This window comes from Oncorhynchus kisutch, linkage group LG29, assembly GCF_002021735.2.
Source record: "Oncorhynchus kisutch isolate 150728-3 linkage group LG29, Okis_V2, whole genome shotgun sequence".
NCBI lineage: Eukaryota > Metazoa > Chordata > Actinopteri > Salmoniformes > Salmonidae > Oncorhynchus > Oncorhynchus kisutch.
In genome coordinates, this window is record NC_034202.2 from 17,043,563 (window position 1) to 17,061,235 (window position 17,673).

The following is a 17,673-nucleotide window of genomic DNA, read 5'->3' on the forward strand; positions in this document are numbered from 1 at the left end:
CAATGCAAAACACCTCGGTGGGAATATGTGTTAAAATGGCACACAGTAAGTGTATATTTTATATTTGTAAAATACTTCTGGGGAGATAAGAAAGTATAATTTTGGATGTTTCCTAAACGCATTGCACTCTGTAATTATTAATGGTTAGATAGAGCGTCGGGACAGCTGGACAAATTAGCCCCACTGTGGTCAATAGTTTAAATGAGAACCCATTGGCTGTACAGCCTTGGGTTTTCAAGAGCTAAGGTTGTTAGGTTTAAATTATAAAGTCAATATCAATGTGAATTGGATTTAAAAGGAATAGCATTGAGACTGGTGCAAAGAATATGGTGGTTTACACCAATCCAATGCTTTTAAACTATTTCTTTTTTTACTTTTTACCCATAGTTTAGAAAAAGAAAAATTTTGAACATTCATGATTTTTTATTTTAGTTACTGTTGGAGTCAAAGAAGTTTCAATATAGTTTTACAAACACATTTGTCAATTGTTCACAAAAGGAGTCATGCTGAGACCAAGGTATTTTACAGATGAGCCCTGAATATGTGACAGGTTAAAGGAAATAGTCATAGCCTGTTAAACATTAAAAAGTATTAGTAAGTTCATAGTATGTGAGGATCTTAAAACATCTAAGGTTAAAAAGATGCATTCAGTATCAGTTGATAAAGATTGATAACATTCATATAATTGTGTTAAAGTTCAAATCTGTCAAAGGGTACGAATTGTGAGAGTAATGTGTAAACGTTATATTGATTACTTGATTTTGTAGTGCCTAAAAGTGTTAATCTGTGATCTACGAAATGCTCTTAATCTATGAGCCGGAGATCGATTGCTCTGGTCTCCACCCATATTCCTGGGGAAAATCGCGGTCTTTTTCTCATTCAACTAAACGTTAAATTGAGAATACAACACCGTATCACTCCCGTGATTATTTCTCCCCTGTTTTCAGGTACTTTATTGATGATAAAAATAGTAATTTAAATGTTATAACTCACTAACATGTCAAGAGTGTTTAAGGTGTGTCTTAGTAACGTTTTGAGGAAGTTAGAGTTAAGTTTGAAGAGAGTAATATTAGACCTGCTCGGTTGAAGTGAAGAATAGCATCGTACTGAGAGTAGCTGCCATTTTATGTCGATTGTGAATGAACATGTACGTTGTTAATAAGATATTTTGCTGTGTTATTTGTATAATGGTTTTTCTGTTTTGTAATGTGTTACTTTTGTGAAATTGATTCAACTAAACGTTAAATTGAGAATACAACACCGTATCACTCTCGTGATTATTTCTCCCCAGTTTTCAGGGGCATAACAAATACACTTCAATATACACTAGACACATCAATAGACAGAAAGCAAAACACAATCATAAACTATTGCATTCTTCAGTGAAATGTTCTTCAACCCTCCTGAATTGCCCTAGAGGCACCAATTCATCACATTTTAGATGTTTGGAGATGTTTGCAAAAAACTAAGATCTCCAGTTAGCCATCCCTGAAACCGGGTCTGGTATCTCGTATGTATGTAACTGTAATGGCTGTTGGAAGGAGAGGACCAAGATGCAACGTGGTACATGTTCATGATTTTTCTCAAACTGACCACTGAAATAACGAGAATGAACAAAACCGAAACAGTTCTATGTGGTGGAGACACAAAAACAGAAAACAACTACCCACAAAAAACAGGTGGGAAAAGGCTACCTAAGTATGGTTCTCAATCAGAGACAACGATAGACAGCTGCCTCTGATTGAGAACCACACCCGGCCAAACACACAGAAATAGAAAACAGAACACAAAACATACAATGCCAACCCCAACTCACGCCCTGACCAAACCAAAATAGAGACAAAAAAGGGATCTCTAAGGTCAGGGCGTGACAGTAACAATTAAGTAAGGTACAGTGGACATTTCTGCAGGGGGGCTTTATATACAAAAAATGTGTAATGCATCAATCTACAAGACTTTACAAATGGCCAGCCTACTTTCTGATAGAGAATGCAATGATGTGTACTGAACCTATTTCCCGTAATAAAGCACAGTACAGTGGCAGCTGCATTCATATAGACAATATTATCAATGTCGACTGAATTATTTGTTTTCTGCCATATAATGAAAGGCACGATCTATTCCTATAAAATAAGCCCATTTTAATTCTTAATTCCTTAGCTAACTCATCAACATGCTTTGTCACGCCCTGACCTGAGTATTCTTTGTTTTCTTTATATATTTTGGTTAGGTCAGGGTGTGACATGGGTGATGTATGTGTTTTTGTACTGTCTAGGGGTTTTATAGGGGTGGTATATCATCTAGGTGTTTATGGTTGCCTAGATTGGTTCTCAATTAGAGGCAGCTGTTTATCGTTGTCTCCGATTGGGAACCATATTTAGGCAGCCATCTTCTTTGGGTATTTTGTGGGTTATTGTCTGTGTGATGTTGCATGGCTGCAGTGTAAATATATCTCGCTCAAGTTTGTTTTAGTGGCCTTCCTTCATTATATATAGAACATGTATTCATATCACAGAATAACCCACCAAATAAGGACCAAGCAGTGTGATTGGGAGGAACAGCGCTTAATGGAGAAATGGACCCGGGAGAAGGACGAATGGGTAACAACTTGGGAGGAGATTGAGAGTTGGTCGATCGATCCAGAGAGTGCCAGAGCGTGATTGGGATTCTTTGGAACAGTGCGAGGAGGGATACAGGAGAATGGAGGAACGGCGACGATATAAGGGGACACGGCTAGCACGGAAGCCCGAGAGGCAGCCCCAAGAAACTTTTTGGGAGGGGCACACAAGGAGATTGGGTAAGTCCGGTAGGAGACCTGAGCCAACTCCTCGTGCTTACCGTGGGGAGCATGTAACATCCCAAACCCTAGCCGCCGCCGTAAAAGAGGCCCACCCGGACCCTCCCCTTTAGATTAGGTTTTTAGGGGGGTACTGTCACCCCTGACCTGAGTATTCTTTGTTTTCTTTATATATTTTGGTTAGGTCAGGGTGTGACATGGGTGATGTATGTGTTTTTGTACTGTCTAGGGGTTTTATAGGTTTATGGGGTTGTTTACCATCTAGGTGTTTATGTATGTCATGGTTGCCTAGATTGATTCTCAATTAGAGGCATCTGTTTATCATTGTCTCTGATTGGGAACCATATTTAGGCAGCCATCTTCTTTGGGTATTTCGTTGGTTATTGACTATGTGATGTTACATGTCTGCACTGTTTTATATATAGCGTCTAGTTTGTTGTTTTGTAAGTTTGTTTTAGTGCTCTTTCTTCATTAAATATAGAACATGTGTTCATATCACGCTGCGCCTTGGTCTCCTCTTTACGACGATCGTGACATGCTTATTGAAAGACAGCTGTTCTTCAATCCAGATTCCCAGATAGTTATAAATGGGGAATAGTTGACAAACAACCTTGGAACTGTATTTAATGAATACATTATCACCCGACTCCATATTATTTCCCTTCTACCTTTTCCTACGCATAAATGGTGAGACTGTATGGTCTGTTTGTGGAACTTTTTTCATTCAATTCCTCACCTAGAGTTATGACTTTGATTATACAGCAGGTGTGAAACTTGTATGCATTTCTGATTTGAATACACACCCACCCAGTCAGTGTCCCACATTTCCACACCTTCAGTAGTGTAAAGGCACAGACACTCCAGTAGGGTTTGCTGGCTGAGAGTACTTCACACCACTGAACAGAGTGCCAGACCGAATCTACATATAGAAAAGGGCGAAAATGTTGGCGGTCAGACGCCCACTGGCTGGTGATCCCTAAAACACATTAGGAGAACGGTGAACGAACGGTCAACATTCACTGTGCAACGTTTTCTCCTCTAGGCTTCGTCTAATTATCTCTGTCCAATTAAACTGGTTAGCAGCTGTCTGTCTGACTACCTCTGAGTCTGCCATTTTGCCAGTCTGCCAATCCACCGCTGGGCACTGCCAGACCTGCCAACTTTACATGCTTTATTGATTTACCCAGAAACAAGCACACCATGAAATTACACTAATGGGCCACCCATGAAAGCACACAAACTTGAACTAAACAGCTATTATGGCTATGAGAATCAATTTTCTCATTATGATCATCACCAACACTAACCATGTATTGTTTGTCTAATCCCACACAAAATATGGAAAACAAGATCTCTATTTTCTCCTATACCACATGAGGAACACTGCAGGAGGTTGAGCCTTGGGGGTGAAATGGACTATGCAATATAGATAGATAATAGAAAAGGTGGAGAACTTTGGGGAATGATGGAAGTACTCTCTCTCCTCTCTCTTCCCTCAGAGTGCAGAGAGAGAGATAGAAAGTCAGACACTATAACAACACCACTCGACCAGCTCAACTTGGCCCACTATCTAATACAAAATTAAAACCCCAATTTAATTAGCAGCTTTATCATTAGCATGACTGACTTCTAGATTCTAGATACTGTTCAGTTTCAGTGTCTCTCTCTCTGCCAGTGGGTGGGGGCTTTGCAAGTAATTAGCTGACTGATTAATGCCTCGACTGGATACCTGCCCATGGGAAGGAAAACTGTAGTTAAAAAACAATAGAATTACGCATGCAAAACAGTGCAGGTACTAGCAATTATCACTGGGAAGAGCTCTACATTTTTTAAAATATAATTCCAACACTATGGTTGTTCAGATTGTGGGTGTATTACAGCTGTGGAGTTAGTCATTATTTTATTTCCTAACTGCCATCTGAGTCTGTCTATTGACACAGCTTGCACCCTGTCCCCTGAGAGACCTATCTCCTCCAGCTCAGCCACCACTGTCTGTTAGGAAAGAAACCATGCAGGAGAAAGTGTTCAAGAAGACAAAGATGACATGGAAAGTGGATTTAGATTTCAGCATGGAAAGGGTATGGGCAGCAGCTTTAGAACACTACACTCTGACCTTGTATACATGTGGTACATTGAGTTTGTTTCTCAGTGTTATTTCATTACTTAAATCAAGTCAAAATGTATTTGTCACATACACATGGTTAGCAGATGTTAAGGCGAGTGTAGCGAAATGCTTGTGCTTCTAGTTCCGACAATGCAGTCTTAACCAACGAGTAACCTAACAATTCCACAACTACTACCTCATACTGTACACACAAGTGTAAAGGGATAAAGAATATGTACAGAAATATATATGAATGAGTGATGGTACAGAACGGCATAGGCAAGATACAGTAGATGGTATCGAGTACAGTATATACATATGAGATGAGTCATGTAGGGTATGTAAACAAAGTGGCATAGTTTAAAGTGGCTAGTGATACATGTATTACATAAAGATGCAGTAGATGATATAGAGCACAGTATATACATATACATATGAGATGAGTAATGTAGGGTATGTAAACATATTAAGTGGCATTGTTTAAATTGGCTAGTGATACATTTTTTACATCAATTTCCATTATTAAAGTGGTTGGAGTTCAGTCAGTATGTTGGCAGCAGCCACTCAATGTTAGTGGTGGCTGTTTAACAGTCTGATGGCCTTGCTTTGATGCACCTGCTTTGATGCACCTGTACTGACCTTGCCTTCTGGATGATAGTGGGGTGAACAGGCAGTGGCTCGGGTGGTTGTTGTCCTTGATGATCTTTATGGCCTTCCTGTGACATCGGGTGGTGTAGGTGTCCTGGAGGGCAGGTAGTTTGCCCCTGGTGATGCGTTGTGCAGACCTCACTACCCTCTGGAGAGCCTTACGGTTGTGGGAGGACCAGTTGCCGTACCAGGTGGTGATACAGCCCGACAGGATGCTCTCAATTGTGCATCTGTAGAAGTTTGTGTGCTTTTGGTGACAAGCCGCATTTCTTCAGCCTCCTGAGGTTGAAGAGGTGCTGCTGCGCCTTCTTCACGATGCTGTCTGTGTGGGTGGACCAATTCGGTTTGTCCGTGATGTGTACGCCGAGGAACTTAACTTTACTACCCTCTCCACTACTGTCCAGTCGATGTGGATAGGGGGGTGCTCCCTCTGCTGTTTCCTGAAGTCCACAATCATCTCCTTTGTTTTGTTGACGTTAAGTGTGAGGTTATTTTCCTGACACCACACTCCGAGGGCCCTCACCTCCTCCCTGTAGGCCGTCTCGTCGCTGTTGGTAATCAAGCCTACCACTGTAATGTCGTCCGCAAACTTGATGATTGAGTTGGAGGCGTGCATGGCCACGCAGTCGTGGGTGAACAGGGAGTACAGGAGAGGGCTCAGGATGCACCCTTGTGGGGCCCCAGTGTTGAGGATCAGCGGGGTGGAGATGTTGTTACCTATCCTCACCACCTGGGGGCGGCCCGTCAGGAAGTCCAGTACCCAGTTGCACAGGGCGGGGTCGAGACCCAGGGTCTCGAGCTTGATGACGAGTTTGGAGGGTACTATGGTGTTGAATGCTGAGCTGTAGTCGATGAACAGCATTCTCACATAGGTATTCCTCTTGTCCAGATGGGTTAGGGCCGTGTGCAGTGTGGTTGCAATTGAGTCATCTGTGGACCTATTGGGGCGGTAAGCAAATTGGAGTGGGTCTAGGGTGTCAGGTAGGGTGGAGGTGATATGGTCCTTGACTAGTCTCTCAAAACACTTAATGATGACGGAAGTGAGTGCTACGGGGCGGGTAGTCGCTTAGCTCTGTTACCTTAGCTTTCTTGGGAACAGGAACAATGGTGGCCCTCTTGAAGCATGTGGGAACAGCAAACTGGGATAAGGGTTGATTGAATATGTCCGTAAACACACCAGCCAGCTGGTCTGCGCATGCTCTGAGGACGCGGCTGGGGATGCCGTCTGGACTTGCAGCCTTGCGAGGGATAACACGTTTAAATGTTTTACTCACGTCGGCTGAGGTGAAGGAGAGTCCGCAGGTTTTGGTAGCGGGCCGTGTCAGTGGCACTGTATTGTCCTCAAAGCAAGCAAAAAGTTATTTAGTCTGTCTGGGAGCAAGACATCCTGGTCCGCGACGGGGTTGGTTTTCTTTTTGTAATCCGTGATTGACTATAGACCCTGCCACATACCTCTTGTGTCTGAGCCGTTGAATTGCGACTCTACTTTGTCTCTATACTGACGCTTAGCTTGTTTGATTGCCTTGCGGAGAGACTAGCTACACTGTTTGTATTCAGTCATGTTTCCGGTCACCTTGCCCTGGTTAAAAGCAGTGGTTTGTGCTTTCAGTTTTGCACGAATGCTGCCATCAATCCACGGTTTCTGGTTTGGGAATGTACTCCTGGCTGTTTCCATGGCATCACAGCTCAATGACCCTGTTGACTTAGTCCCTTTCAATCAGCCTTTATTAAATCTATCGTAAATCTCAGTCAACCTTGACTGTGCTTTATGTGTGTGTGTGTGCTCCATGTGCACATTGGTTGAATAGCGAGGTATCATCAGTGTTCCCTTACCATTGCAAGTCCAAAAATCCTCCATTTTGTTTATTTGTGTGTGTTTTTATGTATTGTGAATATGTCTATTTATCTGCATACCGCTATGCTTTTGACTTCAAGCCTGTCATGAAGTTTATAAGGGCTCTGAATAAAATATGTTATCTGATGAGCTGCAAACCATTCCTTTGAAGTTCTTACAGGCACCAGGGGAACATTGGCTAGAGTAAGTGCATGGTGCACACACCCTTCCTTTGTATTTAATCAATGTCTCCCTTTATCAGCTGAGGCCTAAGGGGATGGACTATGAATGAGAACAAATCATCAGCATTTATGGTAAGTACTCCTTGACTGGAGGGCAGGTGTATGGTGTAAAAGGCACTACCACTGCTTATCTAAAAGTGTGTCCTTAGTATATCAAACATTAGTCTATTAGTTGTCTAGGAATGTTTCTCACAACGTTTGTTTCTTATGACAATGTTTTCTGTAGACAGATGTAAATATTTGATCAGTATGTGGAAAGAAGGCAGCTTTTCATGTTTCCAGTTTTAGCTGTATGTACAGAATACACATGGTATACACCAATCACCGAAATGCTTACTTACAGGGTTCCTTCTCGACAGTGCAACAAAACTAAGAAATAAGAAAAGATAAGAATACAAACATAAAGTAAATGGCTCAGTAGACTAGAATAAACATTTTAGCATAAGTATAATACTGGAAGCACAATTTATAGTCCAATATTTGAACGTGTTTTGGGGAAGGGGGGATTCGGGGGAAAGTGTTTATATTGTGGAGTATTTTGCAAAAATAATAACTCTGGTAGCAGCAGTTGTGATGTGTGTACAACATGAATGTATATGTGTGTATACGTGTGTGTATGTATATGTGTGTGTGGGTGTCAGTGAGTGCATGTGTGCTAAGGTGCGGAAAGTCCATGCAAGTGGTCAGTCTAGTTCAAGTGGTCAGCAGTCTGAGCCTGTTGGTATCAGACCTCATGCTCCGACACCGTCTAAGACCCGACGGTAATGGAGTGAACAGCTCCTGACTGGGGTGTGTGGGGTATGTGATGATGCTGCGGGTCTTCCTCAGACATTGTTCCTAGATGGGTGGGAGGACGGTCCCAGTGATGTAATGGGCCATCTTCACCACATGCTGTAGTGCCTTATGTTCGTGGACAGAGTCATTCCAGTACCAGGCCGTGATGCAACCAGACGGTGTCGGAGCAAGCAGTAGTATTTGGAGAGAACCCGGGGTGGCATGCCAAATTTCTTCATCCGCCTTACAAGAGTGGTGGTGTTGTTGGTCCATGTCAAATCCTCGGTGATGTGGACGCTGAGGAACTTCAAACTGCTGACTCATTCTACTGCAGTCCCGTTGATGTGGATTGTGGCATGTTCCCTCCTCTACTTCCTGAAGTCAACAATCAACTCCTTTGTTTTGCTGATGTTGAAGGAGAGGTTGTTGTCCCCGAGCTGACAGGGTAAAAATATGTCGTTCAGCCCCAGAGCAAGGGTAGTTAACCCACTTACCTCCTCCCTATAGGCCAACTCGTTGTTGGTTATCAGGCCTGCAACCGTGGTTTCATCAGCAAAGCTTGATTATGGAGTTGATGTCTTGCAAAGCAATGCAGTCAAGGGTGAACAGCAGAGGGCCGAGGACACACCCCTGGGTTGCCCCTGTGTTAAGAGTCTGTGTGGAGGAGATGCTTTCGCCAATTCTCACAGCCTGTGATCTGCCCATCAGGAAGTCCAGGATCCAGTTGCAGAGGGTGGTGTCCAGAGCCAGGGCTCTGAGCCTGGTGTCGAGCTTGGAAGGAAGAATAGTGTTGAATGCTGAACTTTAGTCAATGAAAAATTCTCACATAGATATTCCTCTTGTCCAGATGTGTTAGGGCCATGTGAATAGCGATGGAAATGGCATCTTCCGTGGATCTGTTGGAGCAGTGGGCAACATGGTGATAGTAATTTGGGCATGTCACCTTGTTTTTCTTGGACACTGGGGTGATGGTGGTCTCCTTGAAGCAGTTGGGGACTACAGCCTGGGACAGGGACAAGTTGAAATGTCAGAGAAGACCTCCACCAGATCAGCATACACTCTGAGGATGCAGCCAGGGATGCCATCAGGACCGGCGGCTTTGTGAGCATTTACTGTTTTGAGAGTTTTCATCACGTCAGCCTCGGTGAGCAAAAACACCTGGTTAAGCAGCAAGAGTCTTCCTGGATGGCTCGATATTGTCTGTCTCGAAGAGAGCATAGAATGTGTTAAGCTTGTCTGGAAGGAAGGCTTTGGTGGGCACCACAGCTGGATTTGCCTCTGTAGTCTATGATAGTCTGTAGTCCTTGCCACATGCAATGCGAGTCTGAGTTGTCGAACATCAATTCATGTTTGAGTCTGTATGGTCTTTTGCATCCCTAATGAATTTGCAGAGCTCGTACCTGCTTGCCTTGTATGCATCCTGCGCCACTAAGACATCGGGGTTTGTTCTGCTGACATTTAATGCTACAGTACATTCTTTCAGCATGGTATGGATATGTCCATTCATCCAGGGTTTTTGGTTGGGGTATGTTCGGATTGTTATTGTGGGTAAAAAATCTTCAACGCAATTCCTAATGGATCCTGTGACTAACGATGTATCTTTGAACATATTCCAATCTGTATTCTCAAAATAGTCCTGCAGCATTGAATCTGCCTCCTCTGTCCAGCGCATCACTATTCTCTGTGTTGGTGGCTGCCTCTTGAGTTGCTGCTGCTTGTAGGCGGGGAGTAGGAACAGAGAGGCTTGATCTTAAGGGTAGGCTTTGTCAAAGAGGTGGGGCTTTATGAGGGACTGAAAGATGGTCATGGACTCAGAGTCACAGATGGCTAGAGGGAGTTCCAGAGCCTAGGATCAACCCTAGAGAAGGCCATGTCGCCAAAGCTCTGGAGCTTCGACATGGGGATGACAAGGTGGCCTGCTGTGGTGGAATGGAGTGCGCAAGGGGTGGAAGTAGTTTGCTGACAATGGAGAACAGAGTCCTAGTTCTTATTGGAGCTGTTGATGATGTTGGAGAAGTAGGCAGACCTGGCAGCACTAAGGGCATCTCTGTAGATGAAGAGGTGGAGTTTGTGGGCTTCAGCATGGTCAGTGAGCCCAGACTTCCTGCTCAGGTGCTCCAGGCGGCCAGCTTGCTTCAGGGAGCACATGTTGGTGATATTTTTGAAGAATTTGTTAACAACGTGCTTGGTTAAAATGAATTCCCTCGGTATATGGTGGAGTCTGCATTTTAGCATCAGAAACTCACAGGTTAGATGAACAGGAGATCAATATGTTTTCAACTTCTGTACACCTTCGTCGGGTTTTTAATTAACAAAAATGAGGGATACTTGTATACATTTAAAAAATATCCTCTTTTGATTCAGGGAGCAATCAAAATGAGAATACAAAACTTAATTGATTATTTAGCTGCACAAATCTGACCAATCACATCATGTTTAGCTTTGCATTCCCATTATGATTGGTTGTTGAACTCATATAGGATACCATTTGAAATATATAAAAGCCTTCTTAAGTTTTCATTCTGAGAACTCTCAAGGACTGAAACAACTTTACTGGTTTTAAATTGTCTCTGTGGCATCGATATGAGTCAGAAACATGAATTATAGTGTCAAAATTGACTACAAAGAATAAATAGGATTGTTTTGGCCAAAAAGTCAGTCTTGTCCAAAACTGAGTTTTGTAAGTAAGTTACTGGAGCACAACATACTGGAGGGTTGGGTATGGATTACTTAATGCCTGCCCACTTTAGCCAATGATGCCCAATTGTTCATAGACAACACGTTGTGGTGTGCCTCCAGCTGACGTATAAACATTTGTTGTCAAGTTTGCATATGGGTGAAACGCACTCACATTTCACTTATCAGCAGTGTAAAGGTAGCAGGTAGCCTAGCGGTTAAGAGTGTTGGACCAGTAACCGAGCTGTTGCTGGTTTGAATCCTTGAGCCGACTAGGTGAAAAATATGTACCCTTGAGCAAGGCACTTAACCCTAATTGCTCCTGTAAGTTGCACTGGATACGTGTATCTGCTAAATTACTCTAATTTAATTTACTTAAGTAGTACTTTAAAGTATTTTTACTTAAATAGTTTTTTGGGGTATCTGTACTTTACTGTTGTAATGAACACAATGGGATACAGAGAGCTGGTTTCAAGTGCAGGGCGCAGCAGGTGTTTCTTGTGAAGGACCACAGGAGGAGGCAGGTAGGGGGCAGTCCAGGGGCAGGCAGAAGGTCATACACAGGGGTCCAAAAAGGTAACAGTACAGGCAGTGAAAAGGCTAGTAACGTCACCTAGGAGATCAGGCAATAGGTTGATAACAAGAAAGTATAGGCAGGGAATAGGCATCGTTAGTGAGGCAGGCAAAAACTACCATACACGGGAGGATTAAATTACAACGGCACAACCAGTGCTCCGAATAGCAGTGTATCACAAAACAAACAATACCTCACAATGATGTGGTGCAAAGAACTGAACTAAATAGGTGTGATAATGACATACAGGTGCGTGAACAGGTGATCAGAATTCAGGTGATTGGGATCTGGAGAGTGAGCTGCGTTCAGGGGATCTACGTGTTTGAGAGTGAGTTGGAAGCAGACTTTACAACTATGCATATTTTGGAACATTTTTACTTCACTACATTCCAAAAGAAAATAATGTACTTTTTACTCCATATGTTTTCCTGGCACCCAAAAGCACTCATTACATTTTGAATGCTTAGCAGGACAGGAAAAGTGTCCAATTCACACACTTTCAAGAGAACATCCCTGGTCATCTCTACTGCCGCTGATCTGGCGGACTCACTAAACACAAATTATTAGTTTGTGAATTATATCTAAGTGTTGGAGTGTGCCCCCTGGCTATCTGTAAATAAAATAAAAACACGAAAATTGTGCAGTCTGGTTTGCTTATATAAGGAATTTCAAATTATTTATACTTTTACAATTGATAGTACTTAAGTATATTTTATCAATTGCATTTACTTGGCTAACATTAGCATTAGCCACCTAGCTAATGTTAGCCATAACACATTGGAATTAGTAACATATTATATGTATTGAAAATTCATAACATACTGTACAACTAGCAATTTATAACATATCATACAAATTGTAATTCGTAACATATCATACATAGTGGATGATGGACATCAACAAATTACAACCATATCATACTAATTTGAGGGCCCCAGATTTGATTTACTATGTTACGTCTACCCCTGAGTCCAGGTTGCGTCAGATGGGACAAAAAGTGATTACTAATAAGACAGTACATCATAAGTGTTTAGTAATATCATCCTTTCAATACATGTGTCACTCATCAATTGTTCCTCATTTTTCTACAGATCGGCAGGAGAGATGCTTTTCCAATGGAATTCTCTGACTGAAAGACAGGTTGATACTGATGTCAGAATTGAGAGAGACCTAGCACAGAGCATAAAAATTCTATACCACACATCTCTTACGTTTTATCGTCTTTTGTTATGATTGAATCTAATGGCACTGCTTCTTAAGCATTATGTGAAGTATGGTTTATTCTACACTGAAATGTTACAATTGAAAGTTATCTAAACACTTTGTTTAGAATTTCTACATAAGTTTATACATTTTACTTTTCTCATATTATTTTCTCATTTGCAGTAAAAAGGTCAGTAGCCTACAGAGTGGCATGAGAAAAGTGCCATCCTCCTGCATCTCACATTTGCATGTAGTTATTTTGCCTGCTGGACCCATGGGTTAAGGGAAATTCTGGCATATCCAGGATGGAGTGTCACCCCTTCTGCCACCTAACTGAACCTGTCTCTAACTGGTAATACATCACCCACTGGAGACTTGAAGACAGAACATCACTCAACCGTGCGTGTCAGTGTGTGGTTAGACACCCACATCCTTAGATTTGTCCAAATAAACAAGTCATGGCCGCTAGCAGTTGTTAATGAGCAATGATGAAAAACAAGGCCAAATCAAGAAGTGGAGTTGCCCTTCAATGTAGTTAAGAAGGATTTTGGACTTGAAACCCAGTGAGATTCTGGTGCGAAGAAGAAAAAGCTGAAGTCAATATTTATTAATAAAAAAATGTATTTAAGCTTTATTTAACTAGGCAGGTGTCACGCCCTGACCATAGAGAGCCCTTGGTTCTCTATGGTATAGTAGGTCAGGGCGTGACTAGGGGGTGATCTAGTATATATATCTCTGTTGGTGCTATGTGGTTCCCAATTAGAGGCAGCTGTTTATCATTGCCTCTGATTGAGGATCATATTTAAGTATATATTTCTCCCACCTGTGTTTGTGGGATATTATTTTGTGTTTGTGCATGTGCACCACATAGTCATGTTTTGGTGTTCGTTTTTGTTTCGCTTAATTTTCACTTTATAATAAAGATGTGGAACTCCATGAACACTGCGCCTTGGTCCAGTTCTTGTGACAGCAGGTCAGTTAAGAACACATGATTATTTACAATAATGGCCTATCAAATGGCAAAAGGCCTCTTGCGGGTATGTTGGGATTAAAAATATAAATAACAAATATAGGACAAAACACACATCACGACAAGAGAGACAACACTACATAAAGAGAGACCTAAGATGACAACATAGCATGGCATCAACAAATGACAATACAGCATGGTAGTAACATGACAACAACATGGTAGCAACATGACAGCAGCACATCATGGGAGCAGCACAAAACAGGGTACAAACATTGTTGGTCACAGACAACAGCACAAAGGGCAAGAAGGTCGAGACAACAATACATTAATACGACAATACAATATGACAAAAATATTTATCAATTCAATTACATAATACAGTTACAACATAAGACAAACAAGACAGCCTGTAGCAGGTTTATTAGCAGCCTGGACTGCCTAGTGTTCACTATTCTATTCTGCTGTCAAAAGACAGCGATCACTATCGGCTGTCCAGGCTGATCTATTATCAAAATGTCTCCATCCATTCCATTATAGTCTACTTTTTTGGCAATGTAATAGTGTCACCTTGTGGAATTGTAATTATTTGCAATACAAAATCGATACTACTGTACTTGTTTATAAGTTACATGGTAACATATTGCTATACAAACTTATTGTTGTAACATGCAGGCCTACACATGTTTTGTTGTTGAACTGAGTGTGTCTTGTAACCTGTCAGAGGCAGCAAGCCGCAATGCATCCAGCCTCCAGGAAAGCCATGAGAAAACAAAAATGTATGCCAGGGATGGGCAAAATCAGCAATCATGAGGGACCACAGTGGCATGCAGGTCTGCATACCCACATCCATACCCACACATGCAGTCAGAGCCGGCCCTAACCTTCTTGCTGCAACTCCACACATAGGGCTGAGAGATAATTGTGCAATTTTATAACTAATTTCCTGCAATTCTACTCATTTTGCCATCATTTGAGAAGTTTAGATAGCTGGCAAAACGAATCAATATAATGTTAGCTGACATGGGCTAATTGAGTAACTGACATAACAAGATAATAACTGCTGATACACAACCAAATTTCAAAATGGCAGATTCTGTATTCTGCTATTCTAACTCTCAACATTAAGTTGAGACTCTGACTGAGTTATTTAAAAAAAAACTATACCTTGTGATAACTGGTGGGGAGAAAGGACTCCTCCCCTGATCAGACGTTGCATTCATCCATGTTAAGGCAAATTTGGTTTATTTAAAAAATAATTACTTTTTGTTGGTAACGTATTGTCGAAAGCACAAAGGCAATATTATTTACTGTGTCGATAGAGGAGTAGGCAAGTGTACAATAATAACATAATTTGATGTGCTAGTATTATTTATTTCATGGATGAATTCATTTGTAAATGAAAATATACACATGTGGTGCTATAGGATAAAAACATATTTTACATTGTAATACACTACCAATACATGCCATTGTGTGATGGAGGGTTTATTTTTCCACTGTCACTAGGCCTACACATTCACACTCGAACTGAATTGAATGGGGGATACATACCTACTTTTCACTGAAGAAGTGAACGAGGGACGATATATATATAATTTCAATCGAAGACCTTAAAAGCATGCCTGACAAGACCAATGAAATCATAAAGGTATCCTAATATAGTGTGGATACAGGAGTAGCCTATTCTATAATAATGTAATGGTATGTGCTTGTATTATTTATCTAACTGATTAATGATTTTGTAAATGTGGATGGGTAAGCTACTTCATTCAGTGATTACGGTATTGTACAAGGTAGATACAGGAGTAGCCAATAGTCTACAATAATAATGTCATTGAATGTGCTATAGTATAACTTATTTCATTGATGAATGAAATTGTAAATGAGGATGGATAGGCTACTTCATTCAGTGAATACAGAATGTCTTGCTATCTCTGAGAGTATGTTAATGAAAGCTTTTCAGCTGTTGAACTATGGCAAGGTCAAACTAATTTCTAAATCTATCTTTCTTTTAGTCAAGAAGTGATGAGCCAGAGCAACCAATCAGCATCATTGTAGCTGTTCTACTCACCACGACACTGCTCTCCCTCCACAAGCAACCACATCCTCTTCTCCTGTTCAATTAACTCCTCTAGGGTAGGGGGCAGCATTTGGAATTTTGGATGAAAAGCATGCCCAGATTAAACTGCCTTCTACTCAGGCCCAGAAGACAGGATATGCATGCAAATTGTAGATTTGGATAGAAAACACTCTAAAGTTTCCAAAACTGTTAAAATAGTGTCTGTGAGTATATCAGAACTGATTTGACAAACCTGAGACAAATCCATCCAGGATGTAGGATTTTTGTTGTTGTTGTTGTAGTTTTCTATTCAATGCCAAATACAGTATCCATTGACTTCGGACTCAAATTGCAGTTCCGATGCCTTCCACTAGATGTCAACAGTCTTTAGAAAATGTTTCAGGCTTGTATTCTGAAAAATGAGGGAGTAAGAGCAGTCTGAATGAGTGGACACTGCAGTGGCCCAGAGCTTTTTTTATGCATGAGACAGAGAGCACGCCTTTCTTGTTTACCTTTTATATTGATGACGTTATTGTCCGGTTGAAATATTATCAGTTATTTAGGCTAAAAAAAACCCGAGGAATGAATATAAACATCGTTTGACATGTTTCTATGAACTTGAACTTTGAGTTTGAGCCTATGGATTACTGAAGAAAACGCGCGAACAAAATGGAGGTTCAATTCAGAACAGGTGTATATATACTGAGATCATGTGACACTTAGATTGCACACAGGTGGACTTTTTTTTAACTAATTATGTGACTTCTGAAGGTATTTGGTTGCACTAGATCTTATTTAGGAGCTTCATAGCAAAGGGCGTGAATTTATATGCACTCACTACTTTTCCGTTTTTTTTTTTTTGAATTAAGTTATTTTTTTCATTTCACTTCACCAATTTGGACTATTTTATGTAGGTCCATTACATGAAATCCAATAAAAATCCATTTCAATTACAACAAAAGAGGAAAAACGCCAAGGGGATGAATACTTTTGCAAGGCACAGTAATTACATAGTCCATGACTTTGGTGATGTTTGAAGGCAATTGAAAGGAATTTTAGCTGAGTGAAAAACTGTTTGGTATTTTCCCCATTGTAAGTAATGGAGTTTGGCTAGGTTGCTAATGGTTTACATGTAAGAGAAGGGATTAAGAGGGTGTCCGAACTTTCTGTATTTTTTTCAACAATGTTTTAGATCCAATTATTTTTTATTTTGTATGAGCAAAGGCTCAGTTTACTTTTGGTAATATATGGAAATATTTGATGTCACAATAAATTGTGTTAGTGTTAATATTTGTACGAAAATAGCATTTAACAGTTCGCTAGCTTGATGCTAACCAAATTTAGCTTGGCTAAGTGTTAGTTAGCTCTAGGCTAGTTAGTTTCAGTCAATGTTAGCTTACATGTTAGTGATTAATAATGTAGTTGTTGTAGCATTGTTTTGCATAGGGCTCCAGTAATTTAGAGTTTCTTTTCTTCCCGAAATTGACATAGATACTACAGTGAGTTATTTATAATGTGAATGTGTCATATATGGTGACTCCAGGTTTGGATGAACTCCAGGTTTGGATGGGCAAGTATCTTGACGGGTACCAGGAATGGTGGGAGGACAATCTAAATGTAATTATCTTTGCATACAACAGCAGCATCCAGGCCTCCAGAGTACTCACCCTATTGCCTGCTCTACGGACAGGAATCACAGCTGTTAACTGAGATAAACAATGCAATTGTATATACAATTATTGCATATACCGTGGTATAAAAAACAAGTGTTTGTCTATTGCTATTTATG

General features: G+C 41.0%; 1 long non-coding RNA gene across 1 annotated transcript; it reads left to right on the forward strand.

The window, feature by feature from the left end:
- The first annotated feature begins 4,758 nt into the window (after nucleotides 1-4,758).
- LOC109874213 (uncharacterized) lies at nucleotides 4,759-13,792 on the forward strand. The gene is made up of 3 exons (XR_002252678.2): nucleotides 4,759-4,875; nucleotides 7,646-7,697; nucleotides 12,741-13,792. It is a non-coding gene; the product is annotated as an uncharacterized LOC109874213 (long non-coding RNA).
- Nucleotides 13,793-17,673: the final 3,881 nt, after the last annotated feature.